General features: G+C 32.9%; 1 long non-coding RNA gene across 1 annotated transcript; it reads right to left on the bottom strand.

Annotated features, from left to right (window-relative positions):
* Nucleotides 1–7,654: 7,654 nt before the first annotated feature.
* LOC105035249 (uncharacterized) lies at nt 7,655–20,303 on the bottom strand. The gene is made up of 4 exons (XR_830318.2): nt 20,114–20,303; nt 19,680–19,753; nt 19,405–19,569; nt 7,655–7,840 (listed from the first exon to the last, which is right to left on the bottom strand). It is a non-coding gene; the product is annotated as an uncharacterized lncRNA (long non-coding RNA).
* Between the last annotated feature and the right edge of the window lie 401 nt (nt 20,304–20,704).

The following is a 20,704-nucleotide window of genomic DNA, read 5'->3' as shown; positions in this document are numbered from 1 at the left end:
TTAAGCTTATAAAATGTCAATTGGGTTTAGAAAAACCCATTGGGTTTATGATAATCTTGCTAGCACATGGTTGAACCCAATTCCTCTTTCCATTGGGATTACTTATTTGATAAGATAATTTTAACTTAATTACCTGCTAATAACCTATATGAATTAGATTCATGAGACTCCAATTGTTGGGTGTCTAAGGTTATGGATCATATTAATCAAAGGTGCAAGTCTCTAATTAATTTTCTTGATAGTTAGTTTTGGACGCCACCTTAATTTGATCAAGTTGGGTATGTCCATTGATTAGAGAGCTTTTAATTTTTTTATGGGATGTCTCTTGGATATATTTTGAGATGTTTAATTATGGGTGCAAGGGCCCCAATTGTTGGCACCTAAAAGGTCTCCTAAAGTAAGTTGGATAACTTAAGTTAATAGGAAATCTAATACAAGTAGGATTGGTATTATGTGATTGAATAGGATTCAATCCTTGTGTCTATTTAAAAGGACCTCCTTTAAGATCTCTAGAGTATCCAAACCAGTAGCCCCTCACACCCAAAGGCTCTCTCCATGCCCTCTCTTCCTCTTCCTTTTTCTTCTCTTGGGTGTTCTACATGCCCATCTCTTAGGATGTGAGTTCCAAGGAGTTCCATACCCAAGGTGTTGGATGTCCCATAATTTGCTAGTTGCTGATATTTTGTAGCAGCATAAAGTAAGAAAAAACTCTATAGAAGAGGAGAAGAAGAAGATCAAAGAGAAAGATCAAGCGTTGATCGTGATCCAGGCTTCGTTCAAATTCAACAGATTGAATTTTGGAGAACTAAAATTCAGATTAAAGAGGACTGTTCCAGACTGATCTCGAGTGGATACTCATAAAGGTCAGACACTTGTGCAGTTAAGAGAGAACCTCTTCTCTTTCAGATCCAGATTTGAAAAAAAAGATTGTGAAATAGGTATATGATTTGATCACAATCTGAATTCAGCATATTTCAAGTTCAGCATATGAGATAGATCCATGTGGTTTTATATTTTCATGCATGCATAATTCAGATTAAAAGTATTTTAATTTTATTCTCTACTGTAGTGTTTAGAAAATAAAATTTTTGAAACACATATGCATGCACCAAACTTCGAATTTCAATATAGCCTGCACATTAAATGGCCCACACACATCGATGTGTACCAGGGCAAGTAACTCAGTAGCCCTTTCCTTATATCCTATAAAAGGTAACTTGATCATTTTTTTTCGAAGGCAAAATTCATAAGCTAGGTACGACACTGGATCAAGAGAGCCAAAGATCTCATCTTTTTTTAGTTTGTTTATCCTGTCCTCTCTAATATAGCCTAGTCTGTGATACCACAAGTACTTCTGGTTAATTTCATCTCTAGATCTCTTTTGTCCTACGGCACTCACTATTTGTTCATTCAAATTCATATTCGCATCAACATGCAAGTGATATAGACTGTCAATTAAAAGATCATATGCAACCAATTTATTTCATAAATAAATAGAACAAAAATTTTTATTGAAATTAAATTCAAAACCATCCTGTGCTAGTACAGATACGAAAATCAAATTTTGACTAGCCACAGAAACAAAATAACAGTCTTTTAAATCTAATCTAAATTCTAATGGTAATCGAAGAAGATAAGTGCGAACGACTTCTGTAGCAATTTTTGCTCTACTGTCGACCTAAAAGATTATGTCACTTTTCCTCAACCTTCTACTTTCTATTAGACCGTGCATTGAGATACATATGTGAGCACTTGAATCAGAGTCCAGTACTTAACTAGAAGTAGAAAATATCGTAAGGTTAGATTCAATTACGAGCATACCTTCTGAAAGTTTATCATCCTTCTTAATCTTTAGGCTCTCCAGATAGAGTGGACAGTTCTCCTCCAATGGCCGTCAGCATCACAGTGAAAATATTTTTCCTTTGCTTCTGTCTTCTTTGGAATGTCCTTCTTTGGCTTGCTCTCTTTCTTCTGCTTCTTAGTGGATTTATTCTTCTTCTTCCTATCAGACTTTCTTTTGATCGAAGAAGTCCGCTCCACCGCGAGAATAGTGCCCCTTAATCTCTTCAAGGTTTCCTCTATTGTGACCAACATGTTGACCAGTTCGGATATAGTGCAATCAAATTTGTTTATATGAAAATTTATAATAAATTGACTATATGAACTAGTAAGGGATTGAAGGATCAAATCTATCTATAATTTCTTATGCATATCAAGCCCGAGCTTTCCAAGCTCCTCAATGTCCTTGATCACTATTATACAGTGCTCATGGACTGACTATCCTTTGTGCATCTTTAGATTGAAGAGTCTCTTGGATACTTTGAAGTGCATTGTATGGCTCTGCTCACCATACAACTCTTGTAAGTGATCGATCTAGCCCTGATAGTGGGCATATACTCATGCTAGCTCTGTAACTCATTTGTCATGGATGCCAGCACATAGCTCTTGACCTGACTATCTTCATCCATCCACTTTTCATAAGTAGTTCTTTGCTCTACAGTAGGATGGTTTAGTAATACTTGGGGTTCCTGATTGAGTACATGATCTAGTTTTTTAGAAGTCAGGACAATCCTAAGATTTTTTAGCCAGTCTTTATAGTTTGTTCTAATCAAATGATTGGATTCAAAGATGCGGGCTAGAGGATTTGAGACTGATATTGTTTAACTACGAGAGTAGAGATTCAAGTTAGACTTTTATATTTTAAATTTATATTTACTCTAAGGACTTTAAGATACAAACAATGATTCTCACTAATTTTTTAGATCCCTCCACTCCCTGGATGAGAAACAAAAACTCTGACGTGATAACTGAATTTCTAGTGGATGCTGCGATCCCATCGATGTCATGTACCTCACTTAATAGTTATTGATAATACGTACACAGATGCGTGGATAACTTTTTATCCAGATGCTTCTTTAAGCATATTACAGTGACTTGATCTTTAAATCATGTGGGCTCACCTAACAGTTATTGACCACACTTCTTAGTTAAGCCTGACCCACCATTCACAAACAGGTACAAGACCATCATTGGGTCCCTCACCTAACAGTTGTTGGGCCCAACCCCATCTTTATCCTGGAGCAACTCTTTGCTAATAGAGTGATTGTGTGTTTCTGGTGCAACTGAACCACTATGACCAGTCGAGAATAATCAACACCAATAACATGTCCGCACATCTACAATGATGGAAAATCTATGAACTTAATATTTATGAGGAGGTTTAAATTTAGATCTCATTTAATTAGTCATCATATGACTAATCTAATTGGCATAGGCTAAACCAAACTGTCAAGCAACCTTATTCAAGACTCAATCTTCTAAATTGGCAAGATAAGTGAAGATTGGTGGAGGTCCCCCTATTGCTTTCCTTAGACATCAATAAATTGATCAGATCAGCGAACGAAATTAATTAAATAATCATCTCTCGATTACTTGTCTTAGACACCAATAGGTCAATTGATCTAAATAGATTTGCTTAGATGAATCAGGCTCAAGCCATCGAGCCAAATTAGGTCCTTTGGTTAATTGATTTTACATATGGAGTTTAATTGATTTGATCAACAATAATTGTATAATCTTATAACTTAATTGACCTAATCTTAATCAATACTTGACTTGATTTGATCAATTACTTAATCAAATTAGACCTATTATGTTCAAATAAAAAATCTTAGATGCAATCTAATTACATGACCTAATTTTAGATTTTTCATGATCAAAACTCTCATGCACAAAAATAAATTTTAGATTCTAAAATTAAATTTTAGATCTAAATTTTTTGCATAAAAGATAAGTTTAAAATCATGAAACTAATTTTAGATTTAACATATAAGCATATATCTCATATATGTATGTTAAATTCAGATCTAAACAAAAATTCAGATCATAACATGATGTCATATATCTCATATACAAATCATGAATCATATTAATAATAATTTTTAGATGTAAATATACAATCACATATCTCATATATGAATCATAAATCAGGTTAAATTAATTTTTAGATTTATACATGCATCTACATATCACATAAATATGAATTAAAAATTATTCTAGAACAAAATTCAGATCTATACATGCTTTCACATATCAACTATATGATCTAAAAATTAAATCTAAAATAAATTTAAAATTTAAAATAATTATCTATACATCTTATGTATAAAAAAAATAGATTTTAAAACTCTTTTCAAAATATGTATGTCAATTTCATGCATATGAAACTTGTAGCTCGGATACTATGTTGGAATTTGGTATCGGGGCATGCATGTATGTTTTAAAATTTTTTTTCTAAATAATATAGTAGAATAGAAGATTAAAATATTTTTTTAATCTACATCATGCATGCATAAAATATAGAACACTAGGATCTATTTTATATGCTGAAATTGAATACATACTAAATTTTATGCTGAAATTGAATATGTGATCGGATCACATACCTGTTTCATAAATTCTTTCTTCAAATCTAGATCTAGAAGAGAGTAGGTTCTCTCTTAGCCATATAAGTATCTGACCTTTATGGGTATCCACTCAAAATCAGCCTAGAACAGCCCTCTTTGATATTAGTTTTTTTTTAAGAAAATTCAGCCTGCGAATCTGAATGAAGCCTAGATTGTGATCAACTCTTTGATCCTTTCCATGATCTTCTTCTTTTCTTCTTCTCTTTTTTTTTTTCTTGATTATGAAGCAATCAAGGTCTAAAAATCAGCAAGCAAAGGGGCACCCAAATACCTTTTGGGCATGGAGAAGTGGGATGCCCACACTCCTTAGGCATTGGATCTTCAAGGGAGAAAAGAGAGGGGGCATGGGGACCTTCTAAGGGAGGCATGGGATGCTGGAATTTAGTACTTAGGAGCCTTAGGAAAGGTCTCTTTAAATAGGTATAACGTTTGAATCCTATTCAAAATCAAACAATCATTTAATATAAGTCCTACTTGCATTAGGAATTCTTATTCCTTTATTTATTTGACCCCTTTTAGGAGATCCTTTGATGCCAACTATTAGAGCCCTTGCACCCACAAATACACATGCCACATGGGGCCTAGGGGATGCCTCATGCTGGTCTAACATGCCCCCTAATGAGTGGGCACACCTAACTTGATCAAATCAAGTGGCGCCCAATCAAAACTATCAAAAAAATTAAGTAAGGGTTTGAACTGTTAATTCATTTGATCCAAAAATCTAAGCACCCAACAATTGAAGCCTAATAAATCTAATTCATTTAGATTATTAATAAGTAATTAAATTTAAATTAATCTTATCAAATAAAAAATTTAAACGTAAAGAAAAAATTAGGTTCAACCATGTGTTAGCAAAGTTATCCTGAACCCAATAGAATTTTTTTAAATCTAATTAAGACTTCATAAGTCTAATTGCTTAATCCAGATCTAATCTTTTTGTTGTATGACCCCATAAGTTCAATCTATCTGTTAGTGAGATATACAATGATCTTTATCATAGTATCATTGAAACTTCTTTCAATGGGTCGGAACAGTTCTACTCTAACTCATCAAGGATTATCGATCCTGAGCAACCCTAATGAGCTTTTACCATCCATCAGTAATACCTAGTAGTATATAGTGACAACCCAATAGAACCGAAAAAGAATCTCAAGGTGTAGTTCACATGTGATTCAGTCCTCTATCATGAGTCTTGACTAGATAGTAGTCATCAACAAGGATTGATGTTGATGAACATAAAATATTTTAGTACTTATTTTGATACTAATAAGTTGTTGAAACTCTTATTCTAGATAGTTTTAGAAAGCTAAAATCATTTTTCTGACACATGCATTGAATGACAAGTTGTAAAGGCAAAAGAGGTTGAATGGATAAAGCTACATCATGAAAAATTAAGAAGAAGAGACTAAGAGTTGACTCTAGCATGCATGTTTGAAGTGGCATAGAATACAAGTCAATCCCTACTTAATTGCAACTCGACTCTCTCAATCAGACAGAAAGCAAAAATTCCAGTGCTAGACCTCAAGTTGACTTCTATTTGACCTCGAGTCAACTCTTCCAGAAAAGATAGAGAAGTGTTTTTGCAAACTAGTCTTTAAGCCAACTCCTAGTTTACTTGAGTCGATCTCTATTTGATCTTGAGTCGACTCGACTGTGACTGACAACTATAATGGCTAGTTTTATAGAAATTTTAGATTTTTTCAAATGATTTTCAATGGCTTATTTTTGGTCTCTAATGGCAAGAAATGACTAGTTGGCTCTTTTAGAAGATTTAAAGGATACCAAATAAAATTAAGTACCAAGAGAAAGAAAAGAAAAAGAAAAAAAATAAAGTGAAAACCCTAGAATATTTATTAAGCATTAAAGAGAGAGCTACATGAATCCAATCACTCAAAAATCTTGAAGCATTCAAAAAATTTTTTTGAGCATTGATCAAAATCTTCTTCAACTCATTCACCAAAGAGTTTCATCGACTTTTATTTACTCTTTTTGGAGCTTTTATTGTATTTATAATTGTATTTCTTATTCTCTATTGTAAATAAGTTTTAATTGGGATTGAAACTTAAAAAAAAACCTATCCAAGTTTGGAATTGGGTGGGATTTATTGTGAAGGCATAGGATTGGCTTGAGGATATGGTTTTAGTTGATTTCCACTAAGAAAATTAACTAGATTTTGATTGTAAGATCGAAAAACAATCTTACTATAATTTAAATAGAGATTAGATTGGAATTTTCAAGATGGATTGAGGAGTGGATTACTACAACAAAATGAACCTTTGACATGGACTTTTGTCCTTACCAAAAATAAAAAACAACCTCACCAAATATTATTGGTGAGGACAAAAATTCCTTGCTAAGTCCTAATCTATGTGGTCATTGTCTATTCTTTTAGATGAAGACAAATATAGTCCTTGCCAAAAGTTGATTCATTGGCGAGGAGACAAACTGTCACCAAAATAAAAAATGTCTTTGCCCTTTATTAAGGAAAACTAATTATTTATGAATATTCAACTTCTTGGCAAAGATGGTATAAGCTAAAAATTAAATAATAAATATAATTTATATATAAATATAGACTATTAGCTAGGATTAGCTTTGCTTATAATTCTTTTATGTGAGAATGATCCTTGTTCAATACTATATTCTAGCATGGATAATCCTAGCATAAAGTTATATCCAACACTCTTTTGTTAACACAAATCCTTGCTGAAGGACAAAGATATAAAGTTCGTAATAAAGATTGTCCTAGCTAAAATTTATCAATAATAATTAGTACTACTTTTATGACAAGAAAAATCCTTTTCTAAAGTTGTAATATAGAATTTCTTAGCATACACAAACCTTACTAAAACATATTCTATTATGTTCTAGGATAAAGTATTAGTAAGGATTAGCCTTGCCTAAGCTTGTAACATAAAAGCTTTGATGAGGACCATCAAAAGATATGTTATAAGCTGAACTTTTAGCATAGACTATCCTAGTAGATTAGTCTCTATATTTTGTTCACATATACATATACAATAACATCAAGACCTGCTTTCAATATGATATAAATCATAATTTATATCTTAATAGCAAACCTACTTTAATTCCATATATAATATCATTTCCATATCAACAATGTTTGTCTCAAATGTCATCATTAATTTCCATCACAATAAAAAGTACTATTAAATAAAATACTTTAAACCAAACAAATAATATTCAAATGGAAACCAAATCTTTACCCAATGCACATAGTCCAAATATTAAGCATAATGTATGCAAAAAACTCTAGAATGTCAAAAACAAGCTCCAACATTATATCAAAGTCTCTATGACATTACATCCCATCATTCTTCATCTTCACCTCCAACTTCATGATCATTTCCATCCTACAAAAATTTGATAACAAATAATCATATTTTATAGTCAATAAACTATTATCTTATTTCTATTTAAAGAAATGAATTAAACACTAGCTAGCAATAGAAGTCATTTTAAAGCAACACTTTTGTTAGATAAAATCATTATAAAAGTCACTTACCCTTTGTTGAGTTTGAAATCCTATGGCATATTTTGAAACATCTGTTTCATACACACTTCAAATATTTGATCAAATTATTGTTATATTCTTTATTCAAGTTGTTGCTTCATTCACTGTTGGATAAGTATCTCCATCCAAACCCTCTTAGTTTCTATTGAATTACACAGATTTTCTAAATTCTCCTCAAGTTCTGCTGTCTTTTGTTGAGCTGCAAATTGAGAGCTTGAAGCACCCTTAGAATAACTTTTCTATATTGATCTTTTGTCATGAAAATGCCCGGATCTTATATCTAAAATTCAACTAGTAACTCATCTTGACTCATTTGAGTACCATTTGGTTGCGATTGTTGGTCAACAAGCCACAATATGGATAATTACTTGTATCAGTATATTTATCTTAATAAATTATATGATCATTTTGAAAGAATAATATCCTACAAGTCAATTACATATGGGATGTGATCGGATATTTTCTGTAATTTATCTTTCAAACTCATGTAATTGACATTGTTATTTGATAAAATAGGCTTTTTGATTCATTATATGCTGCATCTTATTATTATTTTTAAGATTATAATGAATCTCAGAGGTCTGGACAATGATTTTAGGATCATGATAAGAGCACGCCAGTGAGATCTAAATCTTTGATAGTCATGAACTAAAATATTTTTAATCATTGATTCATTGAGTTGGGGATCAATGATACCAATAAGACTGGCACGTCCTATGTATGCTCAGTAATGAGGGTGGTTGATCTCACAATCTCTTATGTGGTGATACTAATACAAGGATATGGGTGCTCATTAGAGAATGAGTTCATTGAATAGACCTACGAGAGAATATCTGATGGAGTCTTATTTGTATGTCAGCTGATGATTCTTTAGTGAGAGTTGTGTAAGTAATCCTTTGAACTGAGATCACCATGGTACCGTATGTACATGAATCCATATTTTGGTTCACTTTCTAACTTAATTCTCTGATCTTTGTGTGGGGTGTTCTGGATGTGGTGAAGTATGCATAGAGATTATGAGTGATCAATAAGAGATCAGTCACTTCTAATAAGAAGAGTAAACATCCTATGTGATCTCATAGGTTGATGATTCTGGAAGTCTTTGACCAAAATAGGATGATAATTAAAAAAAAAATTTTAATGTATCATCAACTGAATTATCACCTTCTGATTGAGATACATCTTGATAAGCAATTGGGTTTGACATGATTCTATACCCACAGCTCATCTAGGATGTTATTTGACTGAAGGATTGAATTGCACGGTAACTTACCATTGAAGGATCTTTTGATAATTTTTATCAAATTTTATTTCTTTTGGATAGTCATGACATATTGCTAGATATTAATCTTAACTTGTGAACTTATCAGAATTAAAAAAAATTAATTTAAAAATTAATTAGAAAGAGTCTTAGTTGATTGGGACTCTTGAGCTAACCTAATCTAATCGAATTAGAATTAGGTCAAGAGTCTGTGTCTACTGCTGGCTAAATTTGAAACCCAATGGATCACACACTTTGAGATTTAGTCTTGATTTGATTTAGTTTAGATTTAATATAAATCTTAGGGGTTAATTTGATATGCTTGCATATTGTATTAACCCAAGTTTCTAATTAGATTAAGTTTAAAGTGTTTGAGCTAAACAAAACCTGTTGCCTTTGACTTGATTGGATTGGATCTATTTTAATTATACTCTTACCCAACTTGGAAGAGTTTTAAGTGTGGAAGGAGACCTCCATGCCACCTAGGTTCCATGCCAAAAATAAATGCCGCCACCTCCCTTTTTAGCGTTAAGAAGAGGAAAAGTCCTTCTTCATTAAGACTCTTATCCATCTCATTGATTTCCTCTATTTCCTTAATTATCACATGCCAAAATTTAATAAAAAAATTATGGGGTCCAAAATAGGAAGAGTCCTTCTGTGTGAAGCCTCTTTTGCACCACTTAATGCATCAAAGAATTAATTCTTTGTATGAGAGAAGTGGAGCGCCAAGAGTTGGCACCCCTTGGTTCTCTTGATGTCCCTTCCTTATCTATTTATATGGGGTGCCTCATGTGGGATAAGGGTAGAGTTTTGATGAAAAATCAAAGGTTTTTTGTGTGTGATAAGAGAGGAAAAATTTGAAAAAAATTTAAGAAGAAGATAAGGAAAAAATTGGGAGGAAAAATAGAAAGAAGGGTGGTGAGAAAAATAGTAAGTGTTGTGAGCTTGTCCTAAGGTTTGATTTGTTCATATGTTGGAGTACAAAATTAAATCCTAAGTTGTAAGACTTCTATAGAGAATTCTCTTGGCACGATCTTAATGGTAAAATCAAAGACAATTGAGCATTGGTACAATCATTCTTCGAGTTCAAAGCCGATAGTATTCTTGTAAAGAAAAGGCAGTGGTAGTGCACTGGTTGGGAAGGACCTTGACCAACTTTCATGTGGATCACCATTGGAGGACTTGTATTTTGGAATCTCATGGAGATCACCTTCTTACCATACTACTTATTAGAGAAAGTATAAGTTTCTATCTCTTTGCATGCTTGATTTTATTTTGTTCGACATCTATAAGGTGTTTCTAGGATTTGAGTTTCAGTTCGATAGTTTTAATTGTTAAAGCTTTCGATATATATGTTTAAAAAATTTTAAAATTTATATTCTGTTGCATGATCAAAATTCAATAGTGATATCAGAACCATCCTTGTTAGATTCGATCAAACAAGTACAAAAGTTATAATATAGAATTATTCTAATTCATATTTTGCCAAAAATATTGCATCGATTTCTAGTATCGATCTTAAAATTAAAATTTATTTTTGATTTTATTTGAACCATAGATTTAAATTTCAGTTATTAAAATTTTGAATTTATGATAATATGAAATTTATTGATTCATGGTTGTTTGATGCTTAAATCAATTTTTTGAGTAAGGGTGTAATGCATGCCTAATTCGATTAGGATTTGTTTTAATATTGACTAAACTTGTTATATATTAAGTCATTTGTGCACCCTTATATGATTATTATAATCATTTTTAGCATGTTAATATGATTGGTATTATAACTTGAAAGGCATGTTAAATTGTATAATTTGTATGTTACATTTTATGTAGTAGTTAGGATGTGCCGAGATCAGTTCAAAGATCCTCTCTAAAAATTATATTAAGTTGTAATGTTGGGATTCACTTACAAATCAAATATCGAATTTATTTGATCAATTGATGTCTCGATAAGGGTTAAAGGTGATTTTCTAATTAGGTCCATATGCTAGTCTGGCCAACTTTGTTGGTGTCTAAGAAAAGCTACGGGGAGCCTCCCACCTACTGACCTGGTCTATTTGGTCTTATTGAGTTTCGAACTTAGATTGATTAGTGATGCAGACACTATAAAGGCCTTCCTTCATAGGTCAATAAAGTATGTCAAGATTTTAGTGAGCTTGTTGTGCTATCCATAAGGCTTACTATTGAAATTGATATGATGTTGACTAAGTGTATATTGATGCTTATGGCATATTTGAATAGTATTATCTTGTTGTGCTATCCACAAGGATAGCATTGTTTAAGTATGACCATATAGGATTGAAGGATTAACTTAACTAGAACACTATAGTTTGTTGTGCTATCCACAAGACTATGAGTGAACTAGAGGCAAGAGAGAAAAATGTTGAGAATTGTATGAAGTACAATTGGTAAAGAGTTATCTACTTTTGAACTCATGAATACTTGTTGTGCTATCCACAAGGTATTTGTAAGGAATAGGGATCTCAACCCCACTTAGAAACATAATGATGTTTCTCATTTTTATACTTGAGGACTATAAAATTCGTTAAAATAGTGAGAAACATAATTAGACAAAAGTTCTAATCTAGTTGTGCATATCATCATGAGTTGTCCGCTTATATTGTATTCTTGTTATTATAGATTAACTGCATAAATGGTATCCTCACTGTCACTTCGAGGTATATTAGATGCTAATAAATTGATCAGACCAAACTATATAGACTGGTTAAGAAATCTGAGAATAATTCTCATATAGGAGAAAGTCTCCTAAATACTAGATTCATCTGCACCCGATATGATCGAGGAAGATGAATCTGAGGAGGAAAGGATCACATATAAGATGTGGAAGGATGACAGTGTGACTATCAAGTGTATCATGCTTGCCTCGATGAACCTTGAGCTTCAAAGACAGCATGAGGACATGGATGTTCCTTCTATACTCCTTAATCTAAAGAAGTTGTATGGGGAACAAAGCCGAACTGCTAGATATGAGATATCTAAGCAGTTGTTCCATACTCGGATGACTGAAGGCACTTCTGTACAAACTCATGTTCTTAAGATGATTGATTTGATCACTCATTTTGGACAATTGGATTTTGCTATGGATGGTGAACTTAGTCAAGATTTGATCCTGCAGTCACTCTCTAATTTTTTCTCTCAATTTGTCATTAACTACTGCATGAACAAACTGAATATTAACCTACCTGAGCTGCTGAATATGCTCAAAATAGCAGAAAGTTATTTCAAAAGTGAAAAGGCTCCAGTTCTTCTTGTTGATAAGATCAACAAGAAGAAAAGCAAGAAGGGTTCCAAAAAAAAGTTGAACCTTAAGGCTAGTATCTCCAAGAAAGAGGCGAAGAAGGTCTCCGCCAAAGGTACTTGCTATTACTGCGGTAAGGATGGATACTGGAAGAGGAATTGTAAGGAATACTTTGCAACTGTGAAATATAAAGAAGCAAGTGTTGCTAAAGATTTGTATATGATACTAACAAACTTATCATTAAGTACTTCAATTTCAGATTCTTAGGTATTGGATACCGCCTATGGCTCACATCTTTATAAATCATTGTAGGATCTGGAAGAAATAAAGAGTCTGAATAAAGGTGACTTCAAACTGTTCGGTGGTAGTGGAGAGTCCATTCAGGTCGAAGCCATGGGAACCAAGATTTTGAAGTTGTCTTCAGGCAAAATTTTAGAATTGAAGACCTGTTATTATACTCCTAAAATTATTAGAAATATTATTTCTATACTTTTATTATTAGAACAAGATTTTGAAATAAAAACTAAGAACAATCATTATTCTATCTATTTTTTTAATAAATTTTATGAAAATATTTTTGTTGATAATGGTTTTCTATTTCTATCACTTAATAATAATATACTTCATATTGATAATATGAAGAAAAGGAAGAGAGAGGATGTGAATGTCACATACCTCTAGCACTGCCGACTTGGCTATATAAATGAGTCAAGAATTAACAAGTTATACAAAGATAAATTCTTTGATCCTTATGATTTTAAATCATATGAAACTTATGAATCTTGTCTCATGGGTAAAATAATCAAGACTCCATTTACTGGACATAGAGAAAGGATGAGTGACATTTTGGATATTGTACATACTGATATTTATAGTCTAATATCGACTCAAGCTAGAGGTGGATACTCCTACTTCATCACATTTACTGATGATATGTCTAGGTTTGGATATGTATATTTAATAAAATACAAATCCGAAGTCTTTGACAAGTTTAAAGAGTATCAAAGAATAGTTAAGAAATAAACTGGTAAAAGTATTAAAGCTCTTCGATCTGATCGAGGAGGAGAATACTTGACTAATAAATTTCTTGATCATTTAAAATAAAATGGTATTCTCTCTCAGTGGACACCTCCTTACACTCCATAATTAAATGGTATTGCGGAAAGGAAGAATCGCACCTTATTAGATATGGTGCGGTCCATGATGTATTTCACAGATCTTTCGATCTCCTTTTGAGAATTTGCTCTTGAGGCCGCAGCATATGTTTTGAACAAAGTGCCATCAAAGTTTGTCTTTAGCACTCCATATGAGATATGAAAAGAAAAGAGATCCAGTCTTAAACACCTTAAGATTTGGGGTTACCCTGATATTGATGGACGTAAGCTTAGTGCTAGATCAAAAAAATACAGATTTGTGGATTATCCCAAGGAGAGTATAGGATACTACTTCTACCATCTTACTCAACAAAAGATATTTGTTAGTATGCATGCCGTTTTCTTGGAGAAAGAGTTCATCCAAGAAGGGGGCAGTGGGAGGTCTATTGAACTTGAGAAAGTTTAAAATCTATAACCTATTCAGAATTCACAAGCTGACTCTCAACCAGATGTACCCATTGTTGAGGCACAACCACTGCACACATCTTCTTTTCGAAGGTCAAGTAGACTGTGTAATGTACTACTCAGGTATAAATTTATCATTGAGAATGACAACACATCTCACATCATTGAGAATGATGATCCTACAATCTATTCAAAAGCTGTCATGAGTAGTGACTCTGATAAATAGCTCAATACCATGATATCCAAAATGGACTCCGTATATACTAACCATGTTTGGACTTTGGTTGATGCACCTGAGGGTGTGACCCCAGTAGGCTGCAAATGGGTCTTCAAGAAGAAGATTGGAGTGGATGGCCAGGTAGAGACCTATAAGGCCAAGCTGGTGGCAAAAAGTTTCAGGCAAAAATAAGATGTTGATTATGAAGAAATTTTTTCACCGTAGCCATACTTATTCAGATTATGCTTGTAATTGTTGCATATCATGATTATGAGATCTGGCAAATGGATGTCAAGATTGCCTTCCTCAATGAAAATCTTGAGGAAGAAGTCTATATGACTCAGCCAGAGAGATTTATCTTTAGTGAGAGAGCAAATCAAGTATGCAAGCTGAATAGATCTATTTATGGATTAAAGCAAGCATTAAGGAGCTGGAATATCCATTTTGATGAGACAGTCAAATCGTTTGGCTTTATCAAAAATGAGGATGAACCTTGTGTATACAAGATGACTAGTGGGAGTGCTGTTATCTTCTTGATCTTGTATGTGCACGACATACTGCTCATTGAGAATGATATTCCTATGTTGCAATCGGTCAAGATATGGCTATCACAAAAATTTTCTATGAAAGACTTGAGTGAAGCATCCTATATACTTGATATAAAGATCTATAAGGATAGATCAAAGAGGATGCTTGGCTTGTCCCAGTCTAGGTACATAGATCTTGTGTTAAAGAGATTCAATATGGAGGAAAGTAAAAGAGGTTACTTACCCATGGGTTATGGCATACAGCTCTCTAAGAAGATGTCTCCTAAGACATCTAAAGAGAGAAATAGATAAGTTCTATTTCTTATGCTTTGACTATAGGATCAATAATGTATGCTATATTGTGTATCAGGCCTGATGTGGCTTATACCTTGGACATTGTAAGTAGATTTCAGACAGATCACAGGGAGGATCATTGAAAAGCTGTGAAAAATATTCTCAAGTACTTGAGAAGGACTAAAAATATTTTGCTCATATATGGTGGATCTGATTTAAAACTGAAAGATTATACTGACTCTAGTTTTTAATCTAATCTGGATGATAGTAAATCCATATCTAGGTATGTGTTCATCCTATATGGTGGAGCAGTAAGTTGGAAGAGTTTCAAACAGCAAACTATTGCTGACTCAGTTACTGAAGCTGAGTACATTACTGCTAGTAAGGTTGCTAAAGAGGTCATCTAGATGAAAAAGTTCATCTCAGAATTGGTTGTGGTTTTAGAGATTGAACAATCAGTGCCCCTTTATTGTGACAATATTGGGGCAGTTGCTCAAGCCAAAGAATTGAGGTCTCATCATAAATTCAAGCACATTCTAAGATAGTTCTACTCATTCGAGAGATAGTCGAAAGATGCGATGTGATTGTAGAATGAGTTGATACCAAAAATAATATAGTGGATCCATTCACTAAGGCTTTATCATTACAGTAGTTTGACCATCACCTTGATTGCATGGGCATCAAGTATAGAGGTGATTGATTTTAGTGCAAGTGAAAGATTGAAAGAATAATGCCTTACAAGTCAATCGCATATGGGATGTGATCGGATATTTTCTATAATTTATCTTTCAAACTTATGTAATTGATATTATTATTTAATAAAATAGACTTTTCGATTCATTATATGCTGTATCTTATTATTGTTTTTAAGACTATAATAAATCCTATAGGTCTGGATAATGATTTTAGGACCATGATGAGATCACACCAGTGAAACCTAAATCCTTGATAGCCATGATCTAAAATATTCTCAATCATTGGTTCATTGAGTCGGAGATCAATGATACCAGTAAGATTGGCACGTCCTATGTATGCTCAGTAATGATGGTGGTTGATCCACAACCTCTTATGTGGTGACACTAATACAAGAATATGAGTGCTCATTAGAGAATAAATTTATTGAATAGACCTATGAGAGAATATCTGATGGAGTTTTATTTACATATCAGCTGATGATTCTCTAGTGAGAGTTGTGTAAGTGATCATTTGATCTGAGATCACCATGGTACCTTGTGTACATAAATCTATATTTTGGTTCACTTCCTAACTTGATTCTCTGATCCTTGTGTGGGATATTCTGAATGTGGTAAAATATGCATGGAGGTTGTGAGTGATCAATAAGAGATCAATTACTCCTATTAAGGGGAGCAAACATCCTATGTGATCTCATAGGTTGATGATTCTAAAAGTCTTTGGCCAAAACAGGATGATAATTAGAAAAAAATTTCTAATATATTATCAACTAAATTATCACCTTCTGATCGAGATACATCTTGATAAGCAATTGAATTTGACATGATTCCATACCCACAGCTTATCTGGGATGTTGTTTGACTGAAGGATTGAATTGTATGGTAACTTACCACTAAAGGATATTTTGATAATTTTAATCAAATTTTATTTATTTCAAGTAGTCATGACACATTGCTAGACATCAATCTTAACTTATGAACTCGTCAGAATTAAAAGAGTTTAATTCAAAAATTAATTAGGAAGAGTCTTAGTTGATTGGGACTCTTAAGCAGACCTAATCTGATCGGATTAGGATTAGATCAAGAGTCTCTGTCCACTGCTGACTAGATTTGAAACTCAATGGATCATACATTTTGAGATTTAGTATTAATCTAATTTAATTTAGATTTAATATAAATCTTAGGGGTTAATTTGATATGCTAGCACATTATGTTAACCCAAGTTCCTAATTAGGTTAAGTTCAAAGTATTTGAGCTAAACTGAACTTATTGCCTTTGACTTGATTAGATTGGGTCTATTTTAATTAGACTCTTACCAACTTGAAAGAGTTTCAAGTGTGGAAGGATACCTCCATGCCACCTAGGTTCTATGCCAAAAATAAATGGTGCCACCTCCCTTTTTAGCGTTAAGAAGAGGAAGAGTCCTTCTTCATTAAGACTCTTATCCATCTCATCGATTTTCTCTGTTTCCTTAATTATCATATGCCAGAATTTAATAAGAGAATTATGGGGCATAGAGGAAGAGTCCTTCTGTGTGAAGCCTCTTTTATGCTACTTAATGCATCAAAGAATTAATTCTCTGCATGAGAGAAGTGGAGCACCAAGAGTTGGCGCCCCTTGGTTCTCTTGACGTCCCTTCGTTATCTATTTAAATGGGGTGTCTTATGTGGGATAAGGGCTGAGTTTTGGTGAAAAATCAGAGGCTTTTGACATGTGATAAGAGAAGAAAAATCTGAGGAAAAGACAAGAAAAAAATTGGGAGGAAAAATAGAAAGAAGGGTGGTGAGAAAAATAGCAAGTGTTGTGAGCTTGTCCTAGGGTTTGATTTTTCCATATGTTGGAGCACAAAATCAAATCCTAGGTTATAAGACTTCTAGAGAAATTTCTCTTGACGTGAACCTAATAGTAAAATCGAAGGCAATTGAGCGTTGGTGCAATCGTTCTTCGAGTTCGAAGCCGACAGTATTCTTGTGAAGAAAAGACTGCAGCAGTACACTGGTTGGAAAAGATCTTTACCAACTTCTGTGTGGATCACTATTAGAGGACTTCTATTTTGGAGTTTTGTAGAGATCACTTTCTTATCATACTACTTATTGGAGAAAGTATAAGTTTCTATCTCTTTACATGCTTGATTTTGTTTTGTTTGACATCTATAAGGTGTTTCTAGAGTTTGGGTTTCAGTTTGACAATTTTAATTGTTAAGCTTTTGATATGTATGTTTAAAAAATTTTAAAATTTATATTCTACTGCATGATCAGAATCCAACATATTTTTACAAGCTTCTATCTCCATATAATCAAACCCAAGTTCAGCAATATACTTTCTTGCACTATAATATGAGTTAGGTAATATTCTTTTTTCATTAAGAATTAATACCCTTAATAATTCAAGCAAGTTATCAAATAAACTATTGGTCTATTTATGAAACCACTTAAGGTGAAGCAATTTAATTATAACTAATAGTTTTGAATATTCACAACTAGGGTAAAATTTCTCTTGGGCTTCTTCCTAGAGACGGTAAAATTTAGTAGCTTCATTGTTAGATTCCTCAGACATACATACACCATCAAAATCATATTGGTTATACTCATTATTAAAATTAGTATCTTCATTAGTTCTACCATTAGCATCATTTACCAATCCAACCATGTCGTCTGTATAAAACTTCCCATCACCTGCATCATCATCATCACTATCATCCAATTTTGTAGAATCATCTCCTTCCCGATGATAGTATCATATTATATAATTTATCATAATCTTGTATTTTAATAATTGAAACTTGACCTCAGGTCTTCTCTTAAAACTCATATTTCTACACTTGATACAAGGATATTGAATTGCATCCTATGTCGAAGAATGCTCAAATAAAAAATTAAGAAAAGTCTCAACTCCTCATTTATATTAAGGTTGACATCTATCCCTAATTTCTATCCATTGTTTATTGTTAGCCATTATTGAGTTGACCATCTATAACAAAACAAAACATATATGTTGTTATTATAGTGTATCAGTTTCCTACAAATAGAACTAAAAATTTATATAATTTTAGGCTAACCTTTGATTTGATTTGCCAAGAATTAAAATCAAATGTCTAAATAGGATACATCATGGGAAGTAGCTAAGATCACACACTATTTTTGGTTCAAGATAGCATAATAATATCAACACCAAGGGAATATATCTTGATGCTATTGATACTCTTTAGTATGCCATATGTGTATGGCTATTGTAAACTTAAGCATGATAAGAAATACTAAAGGTCATTTTTTTAACATGCACACATACATGTGCCATCCATCCATAATATGATATTCCTTCTACTGTGGCTAGATTCTTTTAATTAGTAGTCAATTATTAGAATTGTTCATCAATACCTAAATAAAATTTATAAGACATTAGGAGTAAATGAAATAAGTTGGAAATACTTCCCCTTTTGATTCAAGAGCATTACTGCAAAGATACAAAATTAGAAATACTTGGACATATCTTTTTTTTTTATCAATGAAAGAAAGATATTTAGCACATAGATTACTATTGATTTCCTCATATCCTTTTGCAACAAACCAGTGAGGTTTAAGATCTGGATTATACCTTGTGGTTCACCCACCGCTATCCATTATGAGGTGGGGTCCCACAAACTAAATTAACAATGGGGACTCAATAGTAGCTTGGGATGGCCCATTTTCTATTCTGATCAGCCACCTTTCATAGGTTAAATCCACTGGATTGATGGCATGGGTTGAACAACTGGACTGCCTGCCCCAAAGACATCTTTTTATTTAGGAATCAAATCGAATGCAAAGAAAAAAAAACAAGATTATACATGCAAATTACTTTCAAATCAAGAAGGAAAGGAGATCTCAAACCTCATTGGTGTTAGCTTCGTGAGATGTCTTGCTGAAGGGATATTTACCACACAGATGTCGTGAGTGAGGATAATCTAAGCAAAGGGAGAGTTTGGGTATGAAACCAAAATAAAGAAAATAAAGGATTTCATCTTGAACAGCATGCTTTTCTGATTTGAAATCCCATTCCAAAGCAAGAGAAAAAATAATATAAAACAATGGAAACAAAGGATTTCTATGACATACCAAACAAAAATCTAGAGATTGCAAAATCAAAAAAAAAATCCAGAGAAAAAAAAATAGAGGATTAAACCATCCATAAACTTTAAGAGGAAATCCAGAGAAAAAATCCAAGAAAAACCTAAGAAAAGAGGGACGAAAATCCTAAGAAAATCAAAATGAATGTCTTACCTTATGGACTCTAGAGCAAGATGAAAAATCAGTGAGGATCTTACCATAGGTTGAAGATGATGAAGCCACCATAAGGTTAGAGCACAAGTCGGAGAGATGGAGGACCATCGGGAGGGTCTTGTGCACTTTTCCTTACCTTGGAGATGGATTTGGTGAGGCTTTTTTTTTTGGTAGACATGGATTTAGGGAGGTTGAGCATCAGGAGGGAAGGATGAAAAGGAACATTTTCCTTTACAAAGTTTGTTTGGGTTCCCAAAACAACAATAAATGCTATATTATATCTAGTTGGCTTATTAGATAGGTAATTGGAGGACTAAGCTATTTGTAGGATTTGCTGCTAATTAATAGAATAATGAAGCATAATGATAGTATAATGAAAATTTTATGTGTTTTTTTTTTGTTTATGAGCTTAAGAAATTCTAAAGAAAAATGACACCAAAGTTCTCTAAACATCAAATATTTTGGTGAGGACATAAAATTGTCCTTGTTTATAACCACTAGTTTCAACAACGATATATAATATCTTTGTGATAGCCCGCCAGCCCAAACAAACCAAAAAAAAAAAAATGATGAAGACTCCCACAGGGAGTCTTCTTCTCCCGACCGGCTCCTAATCGGAGTCGGAAACCTCACCG

The sequence above is a fragment of the Elaeis guineensis genome, chromosome 13, assembly GCF_000442705.2.
Source record: "Elaeis guineensis isolate ETL-2024a chromosome 13, EG11, whole genome shotgun sequence".
Classification (NCBI taxonomy): domain Eukaryota; kingdom Viridiplantae; phylum Streptophyta; class Magnoliopsida; order Arecales; family Arecaceae; genus Elaeis; species Elaeis guineensis.
The sequence above is the reverse complement of the archived record's forward strand: the minus strand, read 5'-3'. Positions and strand labels throughout refer to the sequence as shown.